Genomic DNA, 6,409 nt, shown 5'->3' with positions numbered 1-6,409 from the left:
GGGGGGGGGAAAGGGGGGGGGGACTCAACCCAAAATGAAGCTGCCATCTAAAGAGGGTCAAGCTACAGGTTTATTAGGGTGTACACTTAAATAAAACATTAAAAAGGTTACAAGAAATAGTCTAAATATCAGACTCAAAGAACATATTTCACTCAGAACTGATTGTTATACATATCCAACAGACGGGTAAAACGTTTGGCCTAAGGACCCCATATGCGTTTCGGCCCCCTCGGGCCTTCCTCAGTGGCCAGTATTCCTTATTTTACAATGACACACAAGTTGACCACTACCTTCGATGGAGGTGACACATGTCCTGATGAATGGAATATTGGATACCAGAATGATTGGGTGAATTTGCACAGCTACTATCCGTGGCCCATCATATAAACTTGCAATTAACTGTAAAGCATGTAAGAAAGCAACACCTGGTCACATATACATACATACATATCATTCTTTATGCATGTATTTCTGGATGTGTGTCATTGTAAAATAAGGAATACTGGCCACTGAGGAAGGCCCGAAGGGGCCAAAACGCGTATGGGGTCCTTAGGCCAAACGTTTTACCCGTCTATTGGATATGTATAACAATCAGTTCTGAGTGAAATATGTTCTTTGAGTCTGATATTTAGACTATTTCTTGTAACCTTTTTCATGTTTTATTTATGTGTACACCCCAATAAACGTTTCTATATATATTTTTGTATTAATTTACCTGTAGCTTGACCCTCTTAGATCAGACACGGGATTTATCCCCCGCCCTTCACTCGGAGTCTCGGAGCGACTTACAATCTCCTCCCCCTCCCCACAGCAGACACCCTGTGAGGTAGGTGGGGCTCTCTTCCGAGAACTGCCCCTGAGAGAACAGCTCTGAGCCGTGACTGACCCAAGGTCACACCAGCTGGCTGCATGCAGAGGAGTGGGGAATCAAACCCGGTTCTCCCAAATTAGAATCTGCCAGACTTGGCTCCCCAAAACCATCAGAGCTGCACGAATCTCCTTCTGGACATGGAGAGGAGCAGCAAACCCCCGGGTTTAATAGTGTAGGGTGGTCAGAGTGGTCCAAAGGTGGAATCAGCTGCTGCCTCGGGAGGTGGTGAGCTCCCTTTTCACTGGCAGCTTCCAAGAAGAGGCTGGAGGAATATCGGTCAGAGATGCTTTATGGGGCTGGACTAGATGGCCCCTGCACGGGCCCTTCCAGCTCTTAGGATTCCATGAAGTCCTCTTTGGCCAGTATTGTCCTGCCCTGCCCATTTGCCCGCTGCTGCCCAGGAACCTGCAATCTTGTCACTGCAGTGAGGACTAGAAACCCTGACGGGGAAAGGAAGATCTGTTCATTCACGGTGACTCTCCATTCTCACAGGCAGGGCAGTCTCTACCGGAGCTCCTATGCAGCCTGGTATTGGATACCCTGAAAGGGCCGTTGCCCCCTGAGGGGGGGTGGGGGTGGAAGGTGCTCTCAGGCAGCAGCTGACCAATAGCGACCCCTTAGGGTTTCCGACGGAGGCCAGCCCTCAGAGGTGGTGTTGCCATGGCCTGCCTCTGCATGGCGACCCCGGACTTCCTCGGTGGCCCCCCGTCCAAGGGCCAACCAGGGCTGGCCCTGCTTAGCTTCTCAGATCTGGTGAGATCAGGCCGGCCTGGCCCAACCCGGCCATAGAATCGTAGAATGTTAAGAGTCGGAAGGGACCTTGCAGGTCATCTCGTCCAACCCCCTGCACTCTGCCGGAGCAGAGCCGGAAGATGGCCCTACATACCTACAACAGACCCGAAAGATGGCCGTCCAGCCTCCGCTTGAAAGCGTCCATCGAGGGAGCACCCACCACCTCCCGAGGCAGACTGTTCCACTGCTCAACCACTCTGACAGTTAGGAAGTTTCTCCTCATATTAGCCAGTATTGACTCCCATGTAATTCCCACCCATTAGATCTCGTCTTGCAATCCGGAGCAAGAGAGAATAGATCTGCTCCATCATCTACATGACGGCCCTTCAGATATCTGAAGACGGCAATCATGTTCCCTCTAAGCCTTTTCTTTCCCAGGCGAAACAGACCCAACTCTTTCAGCCTTTTCTCGTAAGACTTGGATTCCAGCCCTCTCACCATTCTGGCTGGCCTCTTCTGGACACGCTCGAGCTTGTCAACATCCTTCCTCAAATGTGGTGCCCAAAACTGGACACAGGACTCCAGGGGAGGCCTGACCATAGCAGAATAGAGCGGAACGACCACCTCCCGTGATCTGGACACAAGGCTTCTGTTAATGCATCCCAAGATCGCATTCGCTTTCTTCACCGCCCATTTGCCCCCTGGATCAGCTTTCAAAAGTGAGAGGGGGGGCTGGTGAGGATGGGAGCCTGTGCACAGGAGAGAGGGGAAATGATGGCTGCGGATTGTTTTGCAAGGATGCCCCCTTTGTAGTGACCTCCTCCTCTGGTCACAGGGCCAGGGCGGCTGGACTTCTGGTTGGGTCCAGAGGGAGGGGCGCCAACTGTGTCCTGGAAAACCCCCCACTAGGAAGAACCACAAATGAAGCAGAAACCCAACAGCCTTAAAAGGCCCAGGCATGTGAAGGAGATTGGATTTATACCCCACCCTTTACTACCCTTCACAACAGACACACCCTGTGAGGTGGGTGGGGCTGAGAGACCTCTGACACAAACTGCTCTTTCAAGGACAGCTGTGCCAGAGCTTGTGACTGACCCAAGGTCACATCAGCAACTGCAAGGGGAGGAGTGGGGAATCAAACCCGGTTCCCCCAGATTAGAGTCAGCGCACTTAACCACGACGGCAAACTGAAGAAAAAGAGGTAGGGAGGTCTCGCCAACATTTACACGTCATAAACCAGTTGCTCCATGCACAGTGTCTGTGCCAAAGCCCCCCTAAGGGTAGATTGGAGTGAATACGCTTCTGAGTATCTAAGATCCCTTTGTTAGGTATTTGCATGAACGAGCTTATCTGACAAAGGGAACTCTGACCTTTTGAGAGCCATTTACACCCCCCCACCCAAATCTTGTGGTCTCTAACAAACTAATGGACTCCCATCTAGCTCTTTACCTCAGACCAACACAGCTCAACCTCTGGAAACCCCCCCTAAGGCTGTTATCCTGATCAGCTTTGCCAGAGATACGTAGTCCTAAAATCACAGTGGGGAGAACACCCCCACCTCATAAGAACACAAGAGACGCCCCTGTCGGATCAGGCCAATGGCCCCTCCAGTCCAACACTCTGCGTCACGCAGTGGCCAAAAACACCAGGGGCCATCAGGAGGTCCAGCAGTGGGGTCAGGACACTAGGAGCCCTCCCACTGTTGCCCCCCCCCAAGCACCAAGAACACAGAGCATCCCTTGCCCCAGAGTCCCTATCTATACCTTGTGGCTAATAGCCGCTGATGGACCTCTGCTCCATATAAGAACATAAGAGAAGCCCATGTCGGATCAGGCCAATGGCCCATCCAGCCCAACACTCTGTCTGTCACACAGTGGCCAAAAACACCAGGGGCCATCAGGAGGTCCACCAGTGGGGCCAGGACACTAGAAGCCCTCCCACTGTTGCCCCCCCCCCCAAGCACCAAGAATACAGAGCATCCCTTGCCCCAGAGTCCCTATCTATACCTTCTGGCTAATAGCTGCTGGTGGACCTCTGCTCCATATAAGAACATAAGAAAAGCCAGTGTTGGATCAGGCCAGTGGCCCATCCAGTCCAACACTCTCGATCACACAGTGGCCAAAAACACCAGGTGCCCTCAGGGGATCCAGCAGTACCCCCACCCCCCTCTATCCCACCAAGAACGGATATTCAGGTCAAGTCCCTTTTCCTTTTGCTAGTGGCAGGGGTGGGGACCGTCACTACAGCTGGGATGTGGAAAAACCTGCTAATCCTGGGGTGGGACCAGATGTCACTGGAGCAACGATTCCCAGGTGGCAGATCGAGACAGTGGGCCACGTCAGTCCATCTGCCGCAGTGGAAAAGAGCCAGAGTCCAAGAGCACCTTAAAGACTATCGAAACTAGTGGCAGGGGAGGAGCTTTCGCAAGTCACTGGCTCACTTCTTTGGAAAGCTCCGCCCCTGCCAAAAATCTGGTTAAGTCTTTAAAGTGCGACTGGACTCTTTGCTCAGTTCTCTCGGGTGGGACACCTTTCCTCCAAGAAACAGCACCCGTGGAAACGGATTCTGAGCAGACACATGACCAGAATCTCGACCAGCCTCCTCCTGAAGGAGGAGGAGCTCTCTCTGTCTCCAAGGACGCCATTTCTTCAGGAAGGAGGCAGCCGTTGGGGTTAGCTGCTGCTGAGTCCCCAGATGCCTGCGGCATGTCTATACTTCCTGTAAACCATGACTGTTGGAGGTGAGGAAGGAGTCCTCTATGAGGCCACTCTGGACCTCCGCAGCCTCACTCGCTAGCCACAAGTCTAAGACGCCTTCATGCCCAAGGATTGCCGGTTCCGTTTCTTTGGGTCTGCAGAGCAGGGCTGAAGGAGGAGACAAAAGTTCTCTTTGTTCTGTGAAACACTGAAACTGTAAACCGAGAGGTACCTAAAAGGTGGCCGCCGGCTTATGGGAAACAGACGGCTCCTCCCATACCACCCAGACGGGGAACTAGTTCCAAAGCACTGCATCACAGACAAAGAGCACCTATATCAGAAGTGTGTTGATGCCACAGGAGACGGATACAAGGCCGGGTGTCTCCCCTTCACTCTTCCACCGCCTGTGGGCGAACCACTGAGAGGCAGAGACATCTCCTTGCTAACGCTCCAATCAACTGGCCCTGGGCAACCAAAGGGTTGCCAGCACGATCGTCTTGGAAGTCGGAAGCACATTAGGATGAGTGAATCAAAGCACACAGTTCTGGTCACACCTCAGAGAGGATACTATAGCTTTGGAAAAAGAGCAGAAAAGGGCAACTAGAATGATAAAAGGGTTGGAACACTTTCCCTATGAGGAAAGGTTAAAGCGCTTGGGGCTCTTTAGCTTGGAGAAATGACGACTGAGGGGAGACGTGATTGAGGTTTATAAGATTATGCATGGGAAAGAGCAGGTAGAGAAAGAGGTACTTTTCTCCCTTTTTCACAATACAAGAATTCGGTGGGCGCTCCATGAAATTGCTGAGTGGTCAGGTTAGAACGGATAAAAGGAAGTACTTCTATCTTCACCCAAAGAGTGATTAACACTTGGAATTCACTGCCACAGGAAGTGGTGGCGGCTACAAGCATGGACGGCTTCAAAAGGGAATCGGATAAGCATATGGAGCAGAGGTCCATCAGAGGCGATTAGCCACAAGGTATAGATAGGGGCTCTCAGGCTGGGACAAGGGGTGCACAGGGGGCAGAGGGAAGGCCAGGCCCAGCTCTGCACTCACATGGCTTCTGCTCTTAGAGCAGGAACGGGGGAGGCAGAGAAAGGACTCCAGGGAACCGGGCCAGGTAGAGAACCCGCCCCAGTGTGAACTTGCAGACCTCACTCTCTCACTGGAAACCTCCCCCCCCAAAAAATAAATAAATAAATAAATAAAGGGGAACAGAGAGGCTTGAAAAGCAGGAGGCCCAGACAGGCTGGATCTGCAACAGGCCGGATGCACAGACCTCACTCTCTCTCTCTTCCCCGGTACAGCCCCAACGCACCTCTAAAGGGCCCGGCTTCCAGACTTTGTCCCACAGCAGCCCCGGCAGGCTCTGAGCTCACGCGGAGAGGCTGCTGCTGCTGGTTTCAATTAATGGGACCAGAACAGGCAGAAGTTGAGTCTGCCACCGACATTTCTTTCTAGCTGGGTCCAAGGAAAATGTTCCGCTGGGAGAAAACTACAGGTGGTAAAGGAGAAGGGGAGAAGCAGGGCAGAGGAAGGAAGGAAGGAAGGAAGGAATAAATAAATAAAGGGGAACAGAGAGGCTTGAAAAGCAGGAGGCCCAGACAGGCTGGATCTGCAACAGGCCGGATGCACAGACCTCACTCTCTCTCTCTTCCCCGGTACAGCCCCAACGCACCTCTAAAGGGCCCGGCTTCCAGACTTTGTCCCACAGCAGCCCCGGCAGGCTCTGAGCTCACGCGGAGAGGCTGCTGCTGCTGGTTTCAATTAATGGGACCAGAACAGGCAGAAGTTGAGTCTGCCACCGACATTTCTTTCTAGCTGGGTCCAAGGAAAATGTTCCGCTGGGAGAAAACTACAGGTGGTAAAGGAGAAGGGGAGAAGCAGGGCAGAGGAAGGAAGGAAGGAAGGAAGGAAGGAAGGAAGGAAGAGGAAGGAAGGAAGGAAGGAAGGAGTCGCTGCCTTGGGGGAGGGGGAGTCTCCCCCGCTCTCCCCCACCTTGCGCATTCAAGCAACCGGGTGAGCCTCCCGGGGCCTCAGAGAGAGCCCTCTGCACCGCCCCCCTCCCTCGTGAGGTTCCAAGGATTTGGCAGGAGCCACCACAGCCGACC

This window comes from Gekko japonicus, unplaced genomic scaffold (assembly GCF_001447785.1).
Source record: "Gekko japonicus isolate JY-2015 unplaced genomic scaffold, Gekko_japonicus_V1.1 scaffold275, whole genome shotgun sequence".
Lineage (NCBI taxonomy): Eukaryota > Metazoa > Chordata > Lepidosauria > Squamata > Gekkonidae > Gekko > Gekko japonicus.
This window is presented reverse-complemented; position numbering follows the sequence as displayed.